General features: G+C 47.3%; 1 protein-coding gene across 2 annotated transcripts in view; it reads left to right on the top strand.

The window, feature by feature from the left end:
* Positions 1-25488, top strand: part of LOC144121464 (uncharacterized) — a 400927-nt gene that overhangs the window by 51030 nt on the left and 324409 nt on the right. The gene's annotated exons all lie outside the window — the stretch shown is intronic.

Here is a 25488-nt window from a genome sequence, read left to right as displayed (position 1 = left end):
AGACAGCGATGTCGGATGCAAAAGCAAAAACAAACAAACTAGCAAACAAACAAACTGGACATATTATGGTCCTAGTTGTAGTAAGCCTGGTGGAAGTAAGTTGACGCAGTACATTTCAGGCGACGACCCAGCTTATGCACCGAGTGCTTCCAAATGGGATAGCCTTTCGCCAGCACTTGTTCTAACCAGATATGATCACGCTTTACTAACAACGCCAACGGCCCCAGAAGAGCATCGGGTTCGACGCATAGCGATGTCGCAAGATTGTTATGGCGGTTAGGAGGAGTTGACCCTCTCTATGAGTAAAAATATGGAAATAACTACTATCGGAGATGCTTGCAACCGGCCGAGCGCATCCAACAAAGAAGAGAGGGGACATTGCGAAAGCGGCTATTGATCCTTCCGCGGAACTTTTCTCGCCACCCTGCGTCCGTTTCTTCACCGCTTGGTTGATAACCACTCGGCTCTCGATCGCTAGGGTCCAGTAAGTGTTCGCTTTTTCTCTTTACCGACGCGAAGAATCATAAAGAGGACAGGAAAGAGCGGGAAGCAGTGGCGAGAAAGAATGCTTAGAATTGGGCCGTCTCCCCTTTTTTCCGCCTGCTTAGGCCAGGGCTGCTTCTCGGTCAGGCAGCACACGCAAGTGACTTCGCCGATAAACCGTGTGGTGCGTGCAAGGGCTCCGTGACGGCTAGCGAATTCCTGAATGGTCTTTGATGCCTCGTCTTCGAATCTCCAACACGGTGCGGTGCGCACTTCAAATTTCCCCGGCCGCACAACGCTGCGAGAAAAACCTTTCTTTTTCAGTTGCAAAGTTCTATTGCGTTCGAAAAAGGGAAAAAAGAAATAAAAGGAGCGCATCAGCAGAGAGCGCCCTTTGGAAGACACGTTCGTCTATCCCATATCCTCTGTGTGTTCGTGGAGCATTGAGAAGCCCCCGTAAAAGGGTGGGTTGGTTGGCTCGGTGGCGCTGGTTGCGCTGGTTGCGCGATCGAGCTCTCGAGGTTGGCAAGTATAAACGCGAAGCGGTGTAAAGATGCCGGGGGGAGAGGGATACGGTTTGAGGCGGGCAAGAGTGGAGGTAGGGAAGGAGGGGTGCGTCCCTGGCGCGCTTAAATGCGCCCCTTCTTTTCATCGCCGCGAGAGCTTGCCCCCGCTCTAAACACCCCCCACCCCGTTCCCCCCCCCCCCCCCCCCCCGCGCCCGATCCCTTTTAGCCCGGCGAGAATTCGTACCATCTTTCGATAACTTTTGTTCATTCCTTATCTTTCCGCTTTTTTCCCTTCTTCCCTTCCTGCTCCTGGTTGTTTCGCTCCCACCCTGACTGCATCTTTCATCGGTCTTCCCCATGCACCGAATATATTTCCATTTTCTTCTTTCTTAATCGAACTGCCGTAGAACATGTTCCCACCTTCATTCTCTCTACGGAAAGCTCTTTTGTTTTCTTTTTCTATCGCTCCTGGCTCCCCCCTACCAGCTGTCAGCCAAATTTGTTGGAAGATTGAGACGAGAAAAAGTTGAGCCGGGTGGAGCGTAAGGCGGCGGGGAGAAAAAAAAAAGGAAGGGGGAAGGTGGGCGACAGAACATGCGTTCCCGCGAGACGTGCGATCAGGTGAAGCGATGCACACGCCGTTCTAGTGGATAATGGATTAAACGGTGGAATGGATGGGAGAGTAAGTAAAGGACGGAAAAGAAGGTCCTTGCTCCTTCCCTTCCGCGCAACCCCTCCACCACATCTCTTCCGCGGGCGATTGACCCGTGGGAAGCGGCGGCTTCGAAAATTATACAGCTGCGGTAGTCTCCCTGCGCTTGCGATTTTTTTTAAACATTGTTCTTTCTTTTACCGAAGTATTCATTGAGCGTTCGGCGTCGACGGCCCCGCATCGTGTTTTATTTTGGCTTCGAGAAAGAGTCTAGTGTACAGGGGCACCGCGAAAAGAAACAGACGTTCCCTTAGCGTCGTGGGAGACGTTAACAAAGCCGCAGAATCTTGAAAGCTTCGAAGAAAATGTGCAAGACGCGTTCTTGCGGTCGTGGCTCCATCTCTTTGTTCGAAACGGCGTTCGCGAAGAGTCTTGTCGAAGCGTGAATTACCCGACATTGCACACGTTGCTGCTGGAAAGCCGCTTCGGTTGTCGGTGGATGTCCACGGTGGCGAGCATGCTATACTTCATGCGGTGTTTTCATGGTACTCGGTCAGCCAGGTTGTCCGAGAGCAGATACAAGTAGCAGGATGCACGAGAACACCTATATGGGAGTAAAAAAGGAATAAGATTTCCTCTAGTGCTCTAGAGGACAGCGTACTTCCTTTTACTCCTTTCTTTTTAGAGTGCAGTAGCACGGGGTAGTTCTACGCTTCGCACGTTTTCTTTCGGGGCGTAAATGATTTTGCGTTGCTCTGTGGTGCCAATACAATTCGGAACGTATTTTCGGAAGCTATCGTAGAGGTTGTCACATGCGCATACGCCAAGCGCACGTAACACTGGACGCCAGAAGAAGCGGAAAGTCATACTTGGCATTTAGGCCGCAACACTGAACTCTAACACTGAATTTGAAAGAGAGCAGAAAAGGCGAGGCTTTCCTAATATTAAATTTGTACTTTACGTGTGCTCGCGCGCATCCTAATACGAATAAGGATACCGTATTTAGCCGACTCTAACGTGCATCCTTTTTCTGAAAAAAAAAAAAAATCGCCTGAAAATGACATGCGCGTTAGAATCGAAGTCACTGCACTTTTTTTTTCTGACCTTGAAAAACGGATGTGCTTTGCAATATAGGGCAGGTTAACATCGAGTAAGTACGGTATTTGTAAAGAGTTTTCCTTGACTGCTTTTGTAACTGCTGTGCATATTTATCGCGACCATCTTTGAGGGCAGTTTCAAGCGAAAAAACCCTTGACTGCATGGAAGTGCTTCTGCACTGAGGGCCTTTTACTTTTACTGCATGCAAATGCAAAAAAAAAACACGTGATGGACTGGGGTGATATTAGAACTGAATATTTCTCACGCTTCAAAGTCGGATTTCGCATTCAGTGGGGTAACATGGCTTGCGGTCATCCGAGCGCATTTAAATTCATTCAGCCGCGCTTTTCTTTTTTCAAACTTATAAACTTCTCGGCAGTAACTTCTTTTCTATAATCTGGCGCCGAAAAAACAAATAAGCAAATGACGAGGATCTGTAAAGCTCGGAGTTGCTCGATACTAGTCGAGGTGTATACAACGCAACCACAAACAAATGAAGTCTAGATAGCAGCGCTTGTGCTGTATACACATGCACAAAGCGAGACTGTTTCTAGAAATTAATAAGATGACAAGTGTGACATCTTTCTTCTACTTCGCATTAAATTTTTTTTTTGCATTTGTGTACGCATAAAAATGCAGGAACCGCCGTAGTTGGCGTACGGGAAAAACCTGATTACTGGAGAGGGCAGTGACGTCCCACGTTGAGCTGTGGAAAGAAATGGTTTTTTTTTAAATCTCGATATACTGTTAACCCCAACCGGGGTTTTTACAGGAGTGGGCGCACTTCAAAAAATGGACAACTTTCAGATAAAACAGTTATAGAACAGTAAACAGGTGTACAATGAAAAGGATGGGCCTAGTTCAAGCAAAACAAGAACAAACAAATTCGAGGTAATCATTTATACAGAACAAAGTATATATCACCAACATTTTAACAATATTTAGTCAGTTTTGTGGCAATATACTCAGCTCGGCAAGCTCCAAACATTTGAGGACTGTAGGCTACATTACAGTCGAAGCGTCAAGGGCAATCCATTCGCGCACTGCTCGCGGAAAAAAGGAAAAATAGAATGTGTTATTGCAACAAAAAAATTCTTCACGTATAAGAGGATGTTTGCGGCGGGTGATTCTGGAGTGGCTTATATTGACGAAGTCTTCAGAGTTAAGCTTAAATGAATTGTGTAGAAGTAAGCATAGGAATTTCAAGCGCTGCAGTTTCGATCGGATAGAGAAAGGCTGAAGCCCTGCGCGAAGCAAAAGTTCAGCAGGTGAATCTGTGCGCCTGTACTGGCTATAGATAAATCGCGCAGCTTTTCACTGCACACTTTCCAGTGCGGCTACGCTAGTACCTGTATACGGGAACCATGTAATGTTAGCATATTCTAGTGATTAATATTCTAAGATTAAAGCTTCGAGTTAAATTGTCATTATGAGGGCGTTGCATGACTAAAATATCATTGTGACTCGTAAGCATGTAAATTAAATTAATTTCGATATACTGGAAAGCAGTTCGAGGTAATTAGTTAGGAAACCTACTCCTAACCCTTTGGTTGCGATTCAGACACGCTACCCCTAAAACCTGAGGCACATTCATTCTACTTGGTTAAGAGACCCTTTGTGTCTCGTGGAGTATCACGTAGTTTAATATGGTATCTGACGTATGCTAATGAGCGTGTGTAATTAGAAAGAGGTAATAATTAAGAAATAAAGTAGCAAAGAACCATTAACGCTGTCGCGTCATAACCTTAAGGCGGGGTTTTAGTGTCCGCCTTATTATTTTTCCGCCAGTAGTGTGCCCTAACGTAAATTAAGAGTTGTCCTACATAGCTCTTAAATCGCAAATTCATGCCTTTATTCACTAAAAGTTTAAACTGCCGTGAGTGGCAGTAAAACTAGCTGGTGCAGCCTTTTCGTAATTTAGTCGGCCGCTTTGTGAGTCACGGATGCACTGGCACAATACGCGAGGATTTTTGGGCATTCAGGGCATGGATAATGATAAAAAATGGGTAGCATTAACCCGGCGTCACTTCTTATAGTAAACATTACCGGTTCGAATGTATACAATTATTTTCTGCGCTTTATTAGCGCCTATAGGAGCTTTAATATTTAACGTGTCTCATTTAACAGTTTTATTTTTATTCTGGATCGGCATTTCCCTCCATAGAGCCAACTCACAGCTTGACCTCTTCTTATCGAACATTCTATTGACCCCATTTCGGTCACCCGTGCCGCATACACCGTGTTCATTTTTTTTTAACGTTTGTGTTTGACAACACCGCCATTGCAAAAAGGAAGCTTAAATGGGGGGCAACGTATTTTATATCCATTCTATGGTATTCCTTATAACGTGACGCGATACTTTGCTCGTGCAGTGATACTATATTCATATAATTACCTGAGTCCCTAAAACAATTCCTCTTTAGTCGCTATACGAAACTGGGCCTAGAGTGTAAACTGCCACAAATGAATCTATGGCTCCGACCATAAACTCGTGTTACAGAAAAAAAAAAAGGAATTGTCAGTGTAGCTGAACTACTAATAAGCTTGAATTTAGACGTACTGCACTCATAAGAAAATAAAAAAAAAGCTGACACTGAGGTAAAGTAGTAACGGGGATATAGATGAGACGTAAGTATAGCCACTCTCACTCCCGTCGTTCATCGGGCGGAAAGCGATCCGGTGAGCGGAGCTTGGCAGCGCTCCAGTAGTAAACGGAAACAGTTCCGAAAATAAACGAGCGCTAATTTTAAGAGCAGCTTAGCAATAAAGAGTTCGATGCAACAGCACTAAATCACGCATAAGGAGGTGAACGATATATATTTATGTTTTAAAACCGTCTTCCTGCCGCAGTTTTAGCGAGCCTTTTTATCGTGCTTGCTTCCCTTTCTGGTGGCAGTGCTGATGGGTGCAGGTATTGTAATTAGGTTGTCATCTCATTGTACCTGCGGTATTAATGGCAAGAAAGAATTAATTAAGCCCCTTCATGCTATTTCGTTAGGAGTGTAAAACTGTCAGCACGGTAGTCGCAAAAGTGATCGCCGCGTTCAGCGGTTAAGCGACTTAACTTCATCGCTCTCCCTCCCCAGAGAGATGAATATTGGCATCTCCCTCGAATCAGGGCGGTAGTTAGCACCACCTCGCTTTGTAACTTTAAGTGGCTGCTTTATTTATTTTGCACCTTATTTTGAACTTGCTATCCTATTCTGGTTCCTTTACATTTTAAGTATTTTCTTCCTATGTGAAGGTTGGTGCAGTATTTGCATTCCGTTTTTACGCCATCATTGTCTTCGTCTTCCCAGGCCAGGCCCTCTTTGTCAGCATACGGTTGCATGTGGCACATCTATAGAAGCGCCCTATTCCTCCGATAACACATTTATCGGTCAGGTAAGATTACAGATACTAGAGAAAGCTCTTTACTGACTGAAAGCCATGATGAATAAAGAACAGATTTTATCCAGCGTGCTTAATCGACGCGTTAATCTGAGTAGGCAACAGCGAAGGGAGGACTGGGTGTTAAGAGGGAAATGGCGGAAGGAGAAGATTGTTGCATAGATTGCATATCCCGCAGACAATGGCCATTTAGATGAACTTCGAAATTTGTATAACTACTTGAAATGTATACTCGAATATAAGGACCACAATTTATTCCTTTTTCTTTTGTTTTTGGCCAGCAAGGTCACTTGATTATATTCGGCGATCACACCGTCGGTAAAAAAAAAAAAAGTGCTGCGAAAGCGCAGCTGTCGCCATAAAATAAGGAGGACTGCCACGGTCGCCGTGAAATCAAGTGTGTCGTACTTTCCAAAAATGTTGCGCGGAGACGTATTCAATATGCAAAATGTTGAACTAATATGGACGATCTGGCGAATTGGTTTGGCACAGACGAAACGAAGCAGGTTCTTATCACTGCAGGCGCTGCTTCTTGCATTAAAACGGTGGGTTAGGTGTAACATTGCTTCTACGTTGCTGGCTTAGCTGGCACGAAACCATGGACGCGACTATAGAAAGGTAGGGAAGAATGACTTCATAAGACGACTGTTAACAAAAAAAAAACAGAAATATATAACACAGTGTTCTTGTCACAAGCGGTAATTAGAGGCGCAGGACTTGAGCCCAGTTATTCCTCCTTAAAGATTAATTATAATTTTGCATTCAGACGTTTTACGCTTCACAGCTGGGCCTCTCGTACGCTTCATCTCATTGCTCTTTACCGCAGCTTAAACACATACCGCTGGTTAAATTGGACACGGGAGAGCGCAGCATGTGAGAGCTTCTCGTTCCCAGTGGCTCAAAAGCTATATTTTGTTGGTTTGTGACTCTTACCTAAAAATATCGTGATATGGTTCCCTCGCGCTTTTTGAATTAAGAGAAGTTTTTATTAGAGAGAAATGGTCGGAGGTATCCCGCAAATGGAGCGCACAACTCCAAAGCCTTGTTGTTAATGAAGCAAATTAACACCTTCGGAAAAGCCAAAGGTGTTGTGCGCGTGTGTTTTTCTTTTCTTTATTAGACGTTTTTAGCATACCGGAGACGTACAGCGGTTTACCGGACCCCTCCTGCGCATGCGCAGAGGCATTGTGAGGGTGAGGGGGAGCCACTGCGCGTGCTCAGGAGGGGTCCGGTAAACCGCTGTACGTCTCCGGTATGATAAAAACGTCTGTTGACTCTACACGCGCCCAACTTGTACAAATGTATTGCTATGTAAATAGTGTACTTATCACCTCTCCCTGCATCCTTTCTTACACTCCTCTCACCTCTTTCATTTCACTTCTTCAAACTGCCTGCTATCCTTTATTTCCGCTGCGCCAGCTCTGGTGCGGCCGCCGTTGATGGCAGATGCCGTGGTTAGCAAAAATCTTTTACCTTCCTTTTTTGTTTTAGTTTCATTAAACACCTACTACTACTACTACTTTAACCAATTATAAAAATTCGATTAGACGCAATGTTTTCCATTGTTTACGCCATGTGCTGTTACGCACAGGGTACGTACTGAGGTGTTTATTTAGAATGTTATTGAAAACAAAACGGAGCGCTTAGCACGGCGAGGCTGACTAGCTTCCTGTTCCGCCAAGCCCTTTTCCTACGCTGCAGCGTCGACACAACGCGGGCGACAGTATGATTCCTGCACTCATTTCACCTAGTAGTTCATGCACGCCAACCAAACAAAGAAAACAAAACTCAGGACACTCAGAACAATCCGTCGGTCCTTGATTCATGCAAATAATATATGGCAGTTTGTTTCATATGCTTTAGGTAGTGGCAGCGGATGTAGTGTGGCGTTGGCAGCGTACTAAGTCAACCTCTTAGTTTTAGATCTAATTTTGTCGCATCCTAACTGATTGATTATTCTGTTGCAAGAGAGCTTGTCCACTGGCGGGGGTGCGGCTGGATGCTGAGCATGAAGGCTGACTCTTTGATTGCATTAAGACTGGCTTAGTGAAGCGTTAATTATTCAGATAATTACGATATTATTGACACTTTTTCAAAATCACACTCGTGGATTGAAAGCGGGACGCCCGCAGTAGAAACATGGGATCGTTAAGTCTGATCTTATATACCTCTGAACTCCACTTTTTAACTCGGGAACGTTAGTACGCCCATGTCGGAAAAAAATTGTCCGGCGTTGGCTACCGTTTGAAGTCTTCCAGCCGGAGCGGCTGGAGCAAGCGGCCGCTGCATTCTGCCGCCATTGCAGGGCAGTGGGACATCGCGTAACCGCTGCACCACTGCGCCAGGAGTGGTGTGAATACTCCCAGCTAACTATGAATGTAAATTAGAGAACGACCAATTCCGCATATGTGGCCACTAACCTATTGCAATACTCTGTCGTGTCATACGCTTAAGGCGGGGGTTATGCGTTCCCTCCAGTTTTGTTTTTGTTTGTTTTATTAAACTGTTGGCTGGGTACTTCATACAGCCAGAACTACCTGCGTTCGCGCGAAAAATAAGGACATGGACTATATTTACGTTTTCCACCAGAGTTTTTTTCGTGCGCACATCTTTCCGCCACATTTCTTCGGCAATGCGTCAGCTGGGCTTGCAAAATACGACACAGATAAAGAAAACGATCTTGCGTGCTACAAGCGTGCATGTTCGCCGTTGGACCTCATCCTCCAGTGAACATACATACGCACGCACGCACGGACGCAAGCAAACGAATGAGCAAGCGCATGGGGACTCCCACATATACATAGCGGCACCGGCCTTGGAGCTTTGGTGTTTTCGCTTCAGCTAAAGCCGTTCCTTCGCCAATGCGCACTTTTCCAGCTCGAGATGTGCTCGGGGAAAAGGCAGGGAGGGAGGGGGGGGGGGGGGTAGGGTAGGGGCGAAGCAGGCGTGCGTCGCTGGCGTGGCCCCGCTCTCCTTCCCCGGCGTGCACGGTGGCGGCTGAAGGGAGCCGACGCTTTCCTCGCTGGCTCGCCGTCCATCGTCGTGTCGTGCTTTTCTCGGCGGCGGCATCCGAAGCCTCGCCGCAGCCGCCGCCTCCGCAACATCTTCCGAGGCCCCCGCCGGCTTCGGTTGCCGCCGCTTCACCCTTTCCGTCCGCCCTCCCCTCTTCCCGTGGCCCTAACCCGTCTTCTTCCAGCCTCCAGGAGAACGACGGCGTGCGGCACGTCAGTGCGCGTCGGCGGCCGACTCAGCGTCGGAGAGGATGGGGAGGAGAGCCAGGCGGAGCCGTTCGTAAGACGGAGCGGAAGTACTCCGCTACCTCACATCTCGCGATCTCTAGACAGCGTAAAGATTCGAGTTACTATCGTCGCTTGTTCGCCTTTTGATCACTTTCAATTGATAGATATTATTAGTCAATCAATCGACCGATCAATCGACCGACCGGTCAATCGATCGATCGGACAATCAATCAATAAATAATCGATCAATCAATCCGTCAGTTTTTTAAATACCAGATGGTGTTGGGATAAGCGCAGGAAAGCCGATGAGAGTGCTTGACATAAGTCGGCGCACCTCTGTAAGGATACAGTCTAAACGAATGCGGGGTAACCTAAGAAATCACGATGAAAAAATTTGCCAAGAGGACTTTTTAACGCTTGTCAGGTTACTGTATATGCAGTAACCAATGGTGAGCTGCATGGTAATAGAATGGCTTGGCCAAACAAAAGCAAATTGGCAAGCATAAAATCATGGCTTTAAGTGAACCTAGCAAAGGGGGGGGGGGGGGGGGGGGGGAACAAGAAATCAAAACGTATGTGGAATCGTTTCACAAAAGTGGTCTTTATCGTCATCATCGTTAGCGTCAAGTCTCATCACCGTGGAAAACTTTCGACCGCTCTACCACGCGGCTATCAAGCAGATTCAACAAACTGGCGATTATCTTTAGCCGTGCGGCGAAATGGGTTGGTAGCTCAGAATAGTAGAGAAATGCATAGGAAACTAATGCTTATGGGTACCCCTTTTCTGTGCGGCCTCATTTTCTTTGCGCTGCCTCTTGAGAATGTGTCAGATCTAGGCTGAATTTCGGGGCCGCTAACAGTTGTTTCGTCGGATTTATTCACTCATTATTCACTCACGGCTGGAAGTAAGAAAACGTGAAAATGGAAAGCAATGAAGAAGAAATTCTCGGTCGTCTGCTTCGTCACCGCACACTCTGTGAAAATTTTTGTTTGCTTTTTCTATTGACCGCAAAGGATCCGTAAGCAGAGCTGTAGGTACGTTCCATACACACAGCGAACTAAGCTTTCCTTCCTTCATTCTCTCTTCCTTTTCTCTCCCTTGATTCCCATTCCTTCGGGTGCCTTTCTTTCTTTCTTTCTTTCTTTCTTTCTTTCTTTCTTTCTTTCTTTCTTTCTTTCTTTCTTTCTTTCTTTCTTTCTTTCTTTCTTTCTTTCTTTTTTCTTTCTTTCTTTCTTTATCTTTCTTTCTTTCTGTCTTTCTCACAAAGACAGAAAAACGAAGTGATGAAAAGGTGGAGTAAAGACAACGCTGCATTCTAACAATACACGATTGCGCGCATAAGGACTATTAACGTTTTTTCATGCGCCAAGATAATGCAACATCAGTAAGTGCCTGTTTTCGCCATTGACCGATTAGGCCATTTCCTCCAGATTCTCGCTTAGAAAACTATTTTAAAACGACAGCTTTTGGATGGACGTTGACGTTGTTGGCTTAACACAGCGCCGCGCTTACTGGTCAGCATGATGTGGCGTCACGCACGACGTCACTGCAACGCGCCTCTTTGATTGGTCCTCATGCAGGGTCGACTCGTCACGCATGGCGACTTCAACGCGCCATGGCAACGCAGCTCCTCGAGTGGTCAGAACACAGTGATGTCACGAGTGAGAGCATAGTGACATCACGAGCACTCTGCCACAGAAGTATACAAGTAGTAGTGAATAAACAATACGAGCTTCACAGCTGTAACCGTCCTGCGAGTTTTTTTCTAAACTACCTAAGGCGGTTTTCAGAGTCGAACGTTTGACGTTCCAGAAAGGGCAGCTGTGTAGGAGACGTTGATTTCTTTCTTCAAGTCTGCAGTGTCCGTTCTAATTAGGCATGAATAGGTATCCGTAACCGCGGGCCTTTCAGAAAACTTGCATCGCAGTGGTGGAGGTCGACTGGCAAAGGTGAGAACTGCGTAGGCACCGCGACAGTTTGGTCTAGATGGGCGTACGAAAGGACAGCATTCTGGCATCACCTGCTTTGTAGAAGCGCCTGGAATTGCATTAATTACGTCATTCCGCTGCCGCGGTGACAGTCTGGGTTACGTTGCCATTACTGTATTGCTTCTCTTGTACTTTACACTCAAGTATGTAAGTAATTTCGCTCCAACAGCCGTTTGCCGTTCTATTCGCTGATTCTCTTCGTAATTATTTCAGTTATTTGTATAATGTACAGTTAGTTCGTGCATCTGTATTCACAGAAACTTTTCTCCATTTCGTTGCTAATTAGGCGCAATGAAGGTAAATATAACACGCGTAGTGGATAGCTGAAGTCACTATCTTCATCCTTAGTGCCCTTGCATTTCTGAAACCACAATCCTGCTCTCTGCGTACCATTTTCCGTGGGAATAGGTTAAGAGAAGTAATGAATTAATTCTCAAGTATTACCTGCAACGTTCCAAACAACGCGGCTGCTAAATTTCTGATGTCGAATTCCCCTAAACTTCGGAAATTTCTGCCGCCTAGTTGAACTTTAGCGTTTTCATGATGCTTGTGTCGAGCAAACTTTTGCCTCGCTTATTCTGGGTAAATATTCGTGGCACTCTTCCTCCACTCACCAAGCACCAGCAAACGTACCGCGTTAAAGCTGAGTAATGATTGCTAGTCTGCCGCCCTCTTGAAGATTTTTCTGAAACGGTCTTTCGCACCTGTACTCGTCTTGCAACTACGTTAACGCTTTACTAGCGGCCATTCTACGCCTGATTTTGCGGCGACGTTGCGCAGCACATGAGGTGCGCAGCGCAGAGTACAACAAGACTACCACAGGCCCGCTCACGCATCACGATGCCGCCGTATCCGGTGTCACCGCGACTGCAGCCGCTCCGTGAGCTTCGCCCCCTGCGTAGAACCCGAGCGCTCTTCACTGACGGTGGCAGCGACGCGGGCCAAGACGGAGAGGAAGGAGCGACGGTCCGAAATTGCCGTAGCTGTCGAGCTTCATGCCAACCCTGCCTCCCCCTTCCCTCTTCCCCTCCCCTTCCCTCGTTTTTTCGTAGCTGTCCCCCCTTTTCGCGGCCTGGCTCTCTCTCTCTCTCTGTAGTGAGCCAGTGCGTTCTCTCGCGTCGGCTGCCCCACACCGGCCCTCGTCGGAGTTTGCGGCGGTAGCGACGGCGAACGCCTGTGAAGCTAGCGGCGCCTCCGCACAGAGCCGCCATCCCCCCCGTTTCCCCTCTTCAGCCTTGCGCCGCGCTTGTTTCGTACAACCGCCGCCGTCCGGAGCGGCGGTCTTCTCCGCAGCGGCGGCGGCGGGCACAGCAGCTCTCCTCTAATTTTAGACGAGTAACGACCCGACGGACTCTCGCCGCCGTCGCCGCATGCAGCGCGTGCATGGCGGCACAGCGAATGCCCAGCGTGGCCCCCGCACGCGCCGGGGCAGCCCGGCTTTTTTGCGCGCTTCTTTTCGCTTTGTGGAGGTCGCCGCTGCAGCTGCCGCCACCGCAGCGTGCGCGGACGTTTGCGAGGGGGCGTCGGAGATCCCCCCCCCCCCCAGTTTCCCTTTCCCCTTTGCTTCCAGTTGCGGCGATGTGAAGAGAAACGCGGGTTTGATGGAGTGATCTCGTATTCGTTGGTTTCCATTCCCGCGCAGCATAACGGGAGAGCATGGCGTTTTCGTTTTTTTTTTTCGAAAAGGCACTAAAGCCTGGCTCTGCTATTCTCACGATTGAAAAACGATCAGAAGCCGTAGCTCTTGCAAGGAATAGGTCATTTGCCGCGCAAAGCACGCATTGAGAATAACGGGGTTATTGGCTGGAATTAATAAGCCTCGACGATGCTCGACAAGTTCGAGGTGATAGCGCTCAACCATCAATGAAATGGCCGTTGATATGGAATTCGTGTGAAGCGAGGAATAAACTGAGAGCCCAATAAATCACCTGAATCCTCAGTATGCTTCTGATCTCAGTATTCCTAATCTGATTTCATCCCTTTATAGTTTTATGCCACTTTCGTTCTGTTTGATTCAACACAATGAACTACGCATGCGAGCAACCTTTAGGTCCAGTACGTGAGAGAGCGCCAACGTTCTTTATGACACCAAGTCTAGCGTCAGATGCTTTTTCTCCGCAGTCAGCATGTTTTCTGGCGTGCTTAACCAGGGATGGCTAGGGGGTCACTTCGTGGGTCCTACACTCTAAACACGAATACGCCCATGTGGGAGCAAAAAGGGAGCAAACTGTCCTCTAACACACTCCCCTTTTAAAAAGAGAGTGCGCCCGCAGACTGCTAACTCCCCTTTTACTCCTTTTTTAGAGTATAGAAAAGGCGGCGCACTCCTCCCATGTTCGAGGTGAGAATTTCTGCCGTGGGGTAGAAAGTAAGAGTAGGCTCGAGGCGATGCCGCAGCTCGTGTTACTTGCCACGGTGTTTCAGTGCACAAAATACATTGCATATTTACATTTTCATTTTCTTCGGCATGAATTCAGGTCCCCCGTGTCTGCTTTCCCTGTGTCCGCTTCCCACATGTCCGCACGCTCTTTGTCCGTCCGTCCATGTGTCAGCGGGTGGACCTGGATAGCAATAAAGCGTAGCCCTGGATAAGGATTAGAAAAAAAAATGTCTGGCGGTTTAGCATTGTTAAGCATGACATATTGTGCGCAAGCACAGCTTTTTGCAGGTGAACAACACCGCCACGTACCTGAAAGCGCGATTGAGGTTTCCACTGGCCCAGGAAACCAGTTATGCGCGGCTTCAAGTTTTCCATCGTCAGTGCTAATTCACCCCCATGTACGCCGGCGGCCTATGCTCCAGTGCCGCATTTCTGCAGCAATGTTGCCAACGCCAACATGTATTGCTCTAGTAAAGTGTTTCGGCCACGTCGTTGTCCACGCCAACGCATGCAGTGCACCTCTCTTTGTCACTGCCGTCACGTCTCTCAAAGCGCGAATATTGGTTTGATAGCAGTATTATTAATGAAGAAGTCGAAGGGCAATGCACATGTATGAGTGTCCTGGCACCCCTTCATTGATTGGGTGCTGGCTGGGAGCCTCTTCCGTGATTTTTGTTAGGGACATCTCAGTGTGAAGCTAAAGAGCGGCTTGGCCTACGGGCACACTACAACGATAGTTATTTATTGGCGAGGATGCGTCAGTGTACTTCGGACCCCTGATAACCGCGATGGCGCGAAGTGCAGGGATACTAGTTTAACTTTTAGCAAGCCAAAATGCACGGACCAAACATCGAGTCGTTTATTCAGCGGTCACTTGTGCGAGAGGCAAAATAAGTACAAACAACGGAGCGGAATTTTAGAAAATGTTAAAGATAAAGTTGTCGCGTGCGATTCTCGCAGATAGCTTTAGAAAGAAGCAAATTTTTGCCATATTCGTTATAAGCTAAATGTTGCGGCACTTAAATGTTGAGGCAGAGATGACTCTGGCCTGCCGTTGTCGTGACCTTCCTTTCCTTGCCGTCGTTCGTAAGTGCTTTTCGGCTTGTATGTAGCCGTGGCAACACAGCGAACGCTCAATCTAGAGGCAGCAAAGAACACGACGTTCTAATGGGAGCGCAAACGCGCTCAGCGTGGCAGAAAGATAGAAAAGCAAAACTTAATACGATAGAAGCAGAGGTAAAGAAAGAAGTGGTATGTTCGTGGGACGGAGAAAGGAAAAAGCGGGCTAAACTGAAACAGTTAGGTGCCCCGGGGCACCGTGAGAAGGCGCGGAGCTGGGGGAAGGAGGGAAGGGAGGGGAGGAATAGTGAGGCGCTGAGGACACTGAGGATACGGTGAAGTGGAAACAACACCGCCGGCGCTGCGCTAAAGAAGCGCGCGCACACTCTCAGCCGCGCGTCTTTTTCTGACTGAGCACGGCTAATCTTGCTTTTCCTGCTCCTTTCTCCATCCCGTTGATCGTGTTGGTTTTCTCCGTTGCCCTCTCGTCTCGTCTCTCCTCTGAAGACGAGCACGAGCTGCTGCTCGCTTTTCCTCGCCTCCACTTTCCTAAGAAGAGCCAATAAAGTGGGAACCACCGAAGCCCCCCCACGGAGGCGCATCCATGTGCTCTCCGCTTTTGATGATGCCCCTTCGCTGTACCTTCCTTTTTTTTTCCTCCGTTCTTCTTTCTCGTTTTTTCTTCATCTTCTTTCCTCAGCACTCTCTTCATTGTTGTCGTTCGCTCGTGTAGCCCTGCCCAACCCGTGGAACATTTGCCTGCGCGCCGGCTTTAGCCCACACGGGGTTCGGGCTGGCGGCTGGTTGGTTCCAGCACAGACGAGACTCAACGGACCGCTGCTGCTGCTCCTGCTGCTGCTGCAAGCCCAGGCTGGCGCAGGAGGCGCCTTGTTTATTCATGTTTGCCGCTCCGTCCCCAGCGCTAGCTCGGCATCCCCTCTACACGCCGCCCCCCCCCCCCCCCTCCGTTCTCTTCCCTTTGCCCCTTGGTGACCTTTTATGGGGTTTGTTTCTTTCTTATTGTTTTTATTAGTCGCCGCCACCGCCGCCTCTTCTTCTTGCTGCAGCCTTCGAACGCAGCCACCACCGCCGTTGCTGCTGTTCTCATCAAGCCTAACGAGCTCGCTTGCGCCGCTAACGTAACAAAAGAAACAAGAAGAGGAAAAAGCTAAAAGGTCGGGGTAGCGGGAAGCGCAGCAGTGAGAGGGGAATCAGGTTCAAGCTGGAAGCAAGCGAAGCAATGAAAGAACGCGCGCGCAGAGCGAAAACAAAGAAGGAGATAGGGAAGAGGGAAGAAAAAAGAGGAAGGATGGGGAGTCAGGCCACTGCGATTGCATCAGCAACGCTAGCGGCGGTAGCGCCATCGCCACCGAGCCTTGCGGCAGGGCATACACGCGAGTGCGCGACGCGGAAAGTACAGCGATGCAAAGGGATCAACTAAAACAAGACGCGGCAACAGCACACGACGAAGGGCAGGGGAGAGCGAAGCACTGCTTAGAGCTCGAGCACGCTGTGCGTATGGTGTATGCGCGATGTTTTTGTAGCGACCTGCTCCCAACACGCTCCTTCTCACCCCCGCCGCGCTCTCTTCCACTCGCCCTTCTTTTCTACTCACAAGTTTTCTCTTGAAGACAGCCTCTTTTTGCTGTCGGGTATAGCGTTGATCGTGGCAATGTGCGTGTGTGGGCGGTGTGTTTGCGCGAGATTGTTGTGTCCTGAAGCGCAAAACTGCCGCTGGCTAGCTAGCTAGCGCTCGAGTTTAAGCGTCGGGGGAAAAAAAAAAAAGGTCGTCCCCTCTTGACGGCGTATGGTCTGGCTTTCGCTGCCTCGTCGCCAGCCCTGCTTTCCAGCCTCGTCCTCGTCCTCGTCGGCGTCGTCGTGTTCGTGCACAGCGCGTGGCAGCGCTAACCACCCACGCCTGTCGCCGTCCTCTGCGAGTTTCTTTCTTTCTTTCTTTCTTTCTTTCTTTCTTCTTCTTTCTTTCTTTCTTTCTTTCTTCTTCCCCGTCTTCCTTCATCGCCCAGTGCTCTACGTTAGCGAAGAGGTGAAGCACAAATAAGGAGAAAAAGTAAACACTCTGTGACTGTCCTCGAACTAGCGGAAAACCTTCGACCAAGCAAGCGGAAGATGAGAAGAGCCGAGAACCGAGCAAGCGCGAAAAGAAAAAAAAATGTTGCGGCTTTTTCTTCTGGTTTTGTTTTGCCGCCGTAAGCAATGGAAAGAAAAAAAGGTACGGCGACGGCAACACTGAGGTTTTTTTTTTTTTTCCTTTTCGGAAGTTAATGTGTGCGAAGTGTAAGACGGCGAGAAGCAGCCTCCCCCCCCCCCCCATTTCCCTTCGGGCCAGTTTGTTTCTTTCTCTTTTACCTTTTTTTTAGGTGTTCAGCAGACCGCTCGGGGCGTCTAAGGTTTCGGAAAGCTCGGCAACGTTCGGTAAGAGTGAGAAAGAGCGTCTAAATTAGGAAAGTAGCGGAGCAACGACGAGAACTCGGCGAAAGAGAGAGAGAGAGAACAAGAAAGCAACCCCAGTAGGAGAAAAGGAGTAGCAAGGATGTTGGTAATAAAAAAAAGGGGGGGGGGGGGCGGTTATAGAGCGACTCACAAGCAGAAAAACAACGCGGTGAAAAAGATTGCCTTAACTGTTAGAGAAAAAGAGAGAACTATTAAGGTCTTTCTTTCTCCTGTGCTGCCTTTTGAGATATATCCATCGCTTTCATGGCATGTCGTTATCACGCGAAAGCTTGATGCTAATCCGTCTCCTGTAATTTTTCATTTGTTGAGCGCTGCTGAGTTTCCCTCTGCTCATGGACTCTGGCCCCGGTCATGCCGTGTGTTTATGCTCGGGTGCTAATCGATAAATGATCAGCCTGCAATGACAGTAGCTGGTCAGGCAGACAGAAAGAAAAAGTTTCGACCGGAGATCTTCACTTATAATTAGCAGTGCGAAAGTTCGGGGAAGAAAGCTGCTCCTTAAAACAGCTGCAGCAAAGTGTAGCTGTTGGCAGCTACGATAAAGTCGGGTTGAACGTAGCTGCGAATTATGATAAAAGATCCCGTTACGTTGAGAAAACGATAAAATAATTTAGTCGACTGTCATTGCCTTAAACCTTTATGATCTTAGGTGGCGTCAGAAAGTATGAAAGATGGCCAATTCGTGAAAGTGAACTCAAAAAAGCAACGGAGAAACAAATTATGCCGAGGACTCTGATTCCACGTGTATTTCGTGAAAGTTTGGATCGCGTGGTCTAGGCCACCTAGGCGGTTCTGTAATTGAAGTTTACCATCAGGGTGTGTCGCGTAGGCTCAAAAATAATTTTTCGTGGAGATGAAAATAGCATGTTTTATAAAGATCGCTAGCTCAAATTTCTCATTCCCTATGCGCGTGTCCTGCATGACAAAGCTTGAAGGCTAAGCCCCTGTCTGAAGATGAGGGTCGCGTACTGCGCCTTCGAAACTGCGTCCCACTTAGGAAAATGTGAAAGTTCACATTATGAACATCTGAGAGTTCAGGTAGAAATGCAAAGAGATGAACGAAGTTCTCTCATTAGATGTGCGTGCTACAATCAGTTGAAATAAACCTCACGGCAGCATTTGTGCTTCGTATTCAGTTCCGCCAAGACCGGCATGGGTCGTTGCATTACGGCACACGTTGTCGGAGCCGCATAAGCAGGACTGCTTTCTGAGTTACAACATGCGCGCCTTTGGCTGCTCCGCACTTTGCACCTCCTTTGTTCACCGTCTCTCTCTTCCTGGCATCTCCTCGTCGTCGGCAGTTTCGAGGCACACGTTAAGCGAACCAAGAAGGAAGGCGTTGTTACTTTAGGCGAAACTCGACGTAACCGCTGTCTCTGCCACCCGACCTCCCCTCACCGCCGCCTCTACTGTCGGGCACTTCGCCCACTGCCTCGCTCGGACGCCGCCGACGGGCCTTTCTGGCTTTCTCCGTCGGCGGACGGTGTTGCCATGGCAACGAGTGCCGAGAACTTGCCGTCACTTCTGTCCCCCCCTTTCAACCCCCCTTTGCCCAGCGCCCACCCCGGCCCGCACTCCCTCCCCTCGGACTTTTCGGGCGTCGGAAGAGGCCAGGCCGATTACAACACGCGCGCTCACGCAGCCAAGAGCACAGGGCGGCGCACGTTACAGAGCGAGCGGGCGAGCGAGCGAGCGAACGAACGAGTCAGCGAGCTTCCGACGACGACGGCACCGCCGTCTAAAGACAGTCACGAGGGACACTGGCGGCTGTGCGGAGGACCAGCCGCCCCGGCGCGAACAAACCATAGTCAGCGCCGCGACGCTAAAGGGAGAGACGGAAGGGGATGGATGGGGAGGGTGTCTGATGCAGTTCCCTTCTCTCCACTGCGGACGACGGTCGCCAGCATCTTTTTTTTTTTGTTGATTTCCTTTCTGTCTTTTTCACTCACCCACTCGTCTTGTACTCGAACCCAGCCTGTATTAGGGGGAAAGGGAGAGGCCGAGATGAGATAGAGCTGTGGACGACGTAAAAGGGGAGAACCGAAAGCGGAGGCAAAAGAAAGTTTCTTCAATATTGCAGACCACAGACGAAGTCACATGAGTGGGATGGTTTGGTGGAAGTTTAGCGAGCTAAGGTTAGGTGACACTGGCGGTTCTCGATGTGGCGGAACGAGCCTCGTCATTGCGAGGAAGCGGAGTGGTTAAATTTGGAGGAGTTGCCGTGGGCTACTTCACTGGCACGGAGCATTTTGGTAGAAGGAAAAGCCGACTCTTGGAGAAACAGGGTTGACAGAAAAAGTGCGAAAACAGCAAACCTGTTCATATGCCATAAATAAAACCCACTGTAAAACGAGTGCCTTACAGAACTGCCATCAATACAGAATGTACAAGAGGATGATTTGGCACGTTCTAAACGTCTTCTTCATTTCTCTTGTCGCTCTGGTTGACGTTTTCATATAGCACAGCCTTCAGGATTATCACACCTTCCGCACTTTTTCATGAACGTAAGCCTCGACAGCCGAACACAGGTTTATTGAAGGCGGGAACTAGCACCAGACATGACTTTTTGAGGTCGTGATGAATTATCTTCTCGTAGATAATCGCACTGGCCTCGCGTTAGACCTGCGGAAACCTCAACTCTTTTCTCTAACAGTGCATTAGCTACGTGCGGGTGGCCTCGTTCGGCCTTTAAGGTTGGACAGAATTTCATTTGAATCTTTTGAGACGGCTTTTCTTCACGCCAGAACGACGCTGAAATCGCTAAAGAGCGTTTGAACTGTGCTTCGCATCACTGGCAGTGTGAACGAGCATGGTTCTATCTACTGAACCGATGCGTTATTTTCGAGTATTTACCTTTCCATCCTCTTGATTTTTCTGATAGGAGCCCCACTTTCGACATTTATAGCATGCTTTGATTTATTTTAGACATGCAATATACGCAGATTTCTCCTTTTTTTTAAGTGCGCAGCACCAAACGCAGGAGAGCAAGCGGTAGAGCAAGCTTTACAGGGGAGGAACATTTTTGGTTGGAGCGGTGCATGAGGCATTAGAACCTACTGTCGTCGGCTAATATGTCGATCTTGCATAGAAGAAAAAAGCGTGTTTTTTTTTTTGTGTCAGTTTATGCCACTTTATGCTAGACTATACTTATGTCCTACGCTAGATAATACTTTTGCATCGGGCTTTCATGCGTAATGAACTTCCATATACCAGATGCCTTTGCTATATGTAACCAAAGTTTAAAAAAAAAGAAAAACACACAATGTTCTAGCCGCGCCAAACCAACCGAGTGTTCTTAAGAATCGCGGTACCTAGTCTTCAGTATTTTTGCGTCCTTCAGAGTTAATTAGTTAGTTAAGTCTAATTAGCTAACTGTCTAATTATTGAACGAAGAACAACGTGTAAATGAATAGGTTGTAGATCGCTTTGAAAGACAGCTGAATGAAACGTTTACACCAAGGTACTGTTTACGTAAAGTAGTTTTTTTACGGCCTTAAACCATAACTCACATAATAAAAAAAAAGCTTTCACGTGGCAATGGTGTCACTTTAACGTACCAAGATGCGTCTTAGAGATAAAATCAGTTTTTTTTTTTCTGAAGTGCTTTCCTCATTAGCCTTTGCGTGCACAATGGGGCAGAGATGTGAGCCAGCAGCTGCTCACGCGATACCTTTCCTTTATGGCCAATAAATACAGCTACCTAAATTGTACCTTGATGGAAACTGCGCTGCTTGCGGTTTGAGACGATCTACAACTGTTCCATTGACACTTTGTTCCTCAAGCCAATAATTTAAAAGCTGGCTAATTAGACTTAGCAAATTAATTAGCTTTGAAGAACGAAAAATACTGCAGCCTAGGCCACGCGACTCGGAACAACCCTCAGTTGGTTTGACTGGAGCTAAGACACTTCGTTCCTTTTAAGAGCTTGGTTACATTTAGCTGGGACATGTGGTATATACGAAGCTCTGAGGTAGCCGTACTTCATAGCCAAGCCGACTAATCCTACCGTGCATTGCATTTCTGATAATGTATTTGGGGAAAAACTATTATTCATGTTTGTGTAGGATATTTTCGCGGTTAAAAAAATGTTTTTTGTTGTCTTAGACTAGGGCTTTAAGAAGCAAAACGGTTGCTTTAATTTTTAAATTCCATTTCAATTATAACTAGACGTGAAACTCACAATGCTTCATTACGTCGCCAGACAGGTTAAAAGTCGCAGTTTGCTGGTGCTTAGCATTCATCGCACCATTTACTAGCTGATGATTTTTACTGAGTGGTTCCGCACCAGAGTTGCAGATTATTACTAAGGGATGGTTTTAATCGCCGGTTTACATAAGAGGTTTCACACCACAGACAATTCTGAAACATACTTTTTCCTCCCTAATTCGTACAAGACACATGCGTAAACTACAACGCAGCAGTAGATTGCAGCCTTTAAGAGCGCACTTAATATTCTTTCTCAGCGAAAGCGTTTTGATCTGCAATGCGAATTTCTATAAATGCTTAAAAAGATTTCGTACATTTTGTTACCTGTGGGCTAGCCTCAGGACAGTTTTCACGATGTTTCTGCTTCTGTTCTAGTTACTTAACCGTCAAGTGCAGGGAAGCATCGTTTTAAATGAATGGAAGATAAAAATTAGTAAAGCAGGAGGAAAAATAAGAACTCTGTCGAGACAGTTAAGAGAAAAGAAACGTCGTGTGAAGAAAATAACTCCAAAGGAACATGGCACTTGAAGCGAACGACGGCGACAACAAAAAAGAATACAGCTGACTGACGGGCATAGATTAAAATGAAAGTCGGCTTAAAAAAAGAACCAATGGACAAAAGTAGATACGACACCGTCACTCCGGCAGTTCCTCGCTGAAGCGGATAAAGCAAAAGCGCACCGCGATGCAGAGATTCACAGCTAGGACAGTGAAGGTGGGCGGAGCAGTTTGAATGCGAGGGCAACTAAACAGATACAGAAAGAAACGCCGGCTTTCCGCCACGCCTCCTGTGAAGCGAAAACTTGCTTAACTGAGCAGTCAAGAAGAAACAATGAGAGGGATGGCGTTCGCGTCGCTTCGCTACAGATTCCCGGGGAGAAGGATGCTTCAAGTATTGCCGCCTAGTTTTATACGCCTGTACATGTTTTCATTTCAGCGAAGCTTTGGTAATTGTTGTTTTGTCAGTGTTCCACCCCTCGGCCCGAACGCTTTCTCCGTGCGCTTATTTTTTTTTTGCACCTCACAGCCTTATCCCCACCGTACTTTGGCGTTCTTTCTTTTTTTTTTTCGTGCACGCTACGTGTCCTGTTAGACACGACGCGCAAATACAGCGAATGTGCGAGAAAAATAAAAAAAAAACAGCTGTGACACGCGAAGAAAGCAAAGTGATAAAAAAAAAAACAAAGGCCCCTGCACCCTGGTGGGGTGGTGGTGCTGCTATCGGGGATGTTTGGGTGGGCTTTATTCTCTGTTATGTTCTTGTCTTCTTTTCTTTTTTTTTCTCATGGTGTCCTACGTCATTAATTACTTCTTTGAATTCAGTTCGTCGTCTAAACTTGCGCTTTACACGCATTTTTATGTTTTTGGTTCCTTCTAAAAAAAAAAAACTTCAGCCGCCTTCCGTAAGCGTCGTCCCTCAGTTACGTTTTCTTAGTTTTATAAATTAGCCAAGGAAGCGAGAAAACCGTTCCTCGGCTCTCAGCAGGCAGCGTCACGAAAAAAAAAGAAAATATAGAAAAGTTGACGTGAGGAGAAAAGAAGATAGATTTAGGAGAGGCGGTCCATTTGAGAGGCGAGAGTGGGCAGGATGATGCTGTTACTTTAATTATTGTTGAAACAACTTTAATTGCGTTCGCCCCCTCCCTGCAGGCCGCTTCGCTTGATTTTCTTTTCTCTCCCGTCCCGGCGTGCCTCCCGGAGGTCCTCGGTGGTTTCAGAGTAGGGACAACTCTGGGGAGTTGAGTCGGGCGTTGGGATGGGCGGAAGCGCCCTTCGCAATAAAATAAAAAAATAAAAAGAAAAGCCGCATAAACTCGGAGACATTGATGACGTCCCAAGTGTTGTCCAATCAGAGGCGTCAATGAGCTCTGCAGAAGCAGGCGTAAAAAGATAAGGTGCAAAGTGAACAAGTTTGGGAACGCTCCCTATTGACGCGCAGATCGCTGTTTCTTCATTTTTTTTTTCGACGGTTGAAAAGGCAGCGGTAGAGTGGGCGGCCACGCGTGATTGATGCGGCTAAACTGAACGGCGCTTGCTGAACGAAAAAATAAAAAAAATCTGCGCAGTAGGAAAGCAAACAGCTATGCGCTCTCGTCGAGTGGCATGAAACTTGGTTAACTGGCGATTCTTCGACGCGCGTTTGTAAGCTTGAATTTTTGTTTTCTTCGCTTTTAGCGGAAATCTACCCTGGGATGGAAAGGCCGGAAATAAGAACTCGAGAGAAAAAGAGGGCTCGAAAGAATGAATGAGATCCGTTGTCTTTATTTAGGGATAATTTAAGAGATATGTGTCTATTGACGGCGTTATTTGGGAGAAGGCACTGACCTCGAAAAGCGAGAAACTGATATTTCAGTACGGTTTACGTTGCTCCATATGTGTGTTTTGTATTATTAATTGTGTATTAATTTGTTCAAAAAGGAGGGCGGCTGCGTTAAGACTTACTGCGAAATGCGGAAGCAGGAAATTTATTTCTGTGCGGACTGCTTACTGACGTGTTCGGGTATTGCAGCGTTTTGTGGAGATTGACATGGAATAGTAGGTTATATACTTAGGCATCGGCTCGTAGTTCTGTGCATTTACAAAGAGCAATTGGAAGAACTCATTAAAATTCTATATCATGTGATTACAACGCTAAAGCCAAGAACCTATTAGAGAACATAATTCTTAGTGAAGTGTAGAGAAATGCTTTACGCACAGCGTCGACGCGGAAATTGCTCACTTTGCGGGCATAAAGTTTCGAGCACACGAATTCGTGAATGACAGACTTGTATGTTCCCCGACTTTATTTACGCCTAGTTCATGCTGATGCCCTAACGTACCTCCAAGCATCTGCAAGCTTTACAAGTTAATGTGAACAACCTCGCTCATGGAACAGCAGTATAGCGTTTATTCATTCATGCCGACGCACATCATGTCCCATCTGGGCACGTACCTGCCTAACGACACGCCGAGTGCAGTCAACCGTGTGAAAAGTGCCCACGTATTCCAATACACCCACAGGAATGTTGTTTTTGCTTGTAGGCTAAAACTGTGGGCGCGATATGTGCGTAAATTTTAATGCGATTGCATTAAAATCTTCATGGGATCAAAATGCGTCCTTGGTCATAAAATTAGCTCTTTGACTGGAGGCAAGTGACGTCACCAAAACGGGCGATTCTCATTAGCTAAAGGGAAGTGACGTCACAGGGTCGGATAATTCCCATTGTATGGGGGGATATAACGTCAGTAGGCTGGACGTTATGTCACAATACCTGAAGTAAAGGCGTCAACAGTTTGGAATGCTGTCGCCTGAGTTATTTTAAATGCTCTAGTTAGTTAGTTAGTTAGTTAGTTAGTTAGTTAGTTAGTTAGTTAGTTAGTTAGTTAGCTAGCCGCGGACGACAGGCGGCTAACGAGTGCACTGTGATCGTTGCTAGTAGCTCCGCACGACACCCGAGTTTACTACTACTTATGAACTACTTATGAACTTGCCGGCATGATCTGGTCTTGCCGCAAAATAATGCGCTCTCTTAGGAATAATTATGCGGTGTCTGTAAAAACGGCGAGTACAGAAATATTGTGCCGCGCTCTCGTTTGTCATTCTAGTTCTACTTTTTTCCTTCTCTGGCGGCCTGCATTGTTATTATTACCTTGTTTGGAAGGCATCAGATAACCCAGAGAGACACTGCACTGCCAGAGGCTCTCTGTGCACTGGACAGTTTGTAGTATGCAAAGCAGCTGCTTTTCACTTATTGATACGGCCGCCTCCCCTTGCCGCGACTCAACTGATGTGGGGTTTCAGTCATGCGCTCGGACTCGATACATTCCTACCTAGATAAGATTGAACAAAAATGAGTGAACAAATAACAAAGGGCAAATGATTAGTACATCTCACTTGTCGGAATCATCCATCAAGCCGAGATTTTGAAAGATCTTGGTGCAGCCGAACTAATTTTGCGAAGTTAGAAATAGCCATCGACTGCCGCTTGTTTCTGTGCAAGCTACTTTGTACTTAAACGCAACAAGTTTTTCA

The sequence above is a fragment of the Amblyomma americanum genome, chromosome 2 (genome assembly GCF_052857255.1).
Source record: "Amblyomma americanum isolate KBUSLIRL-KWMA chromosome 2, ASM5285725v1, whole genome shotgun sequence".
Lineage (NCBI taxonomy): Eukaryota > Metazoa > Arthropoda > Arachnida > Ixodida > Ixodidae > Amblyomma > Amblyomma americanum.
Note: the sequence above shows the minus strand (reverse complement) of the source record. Positions and strands in the feature narration are given on the sequence as shown.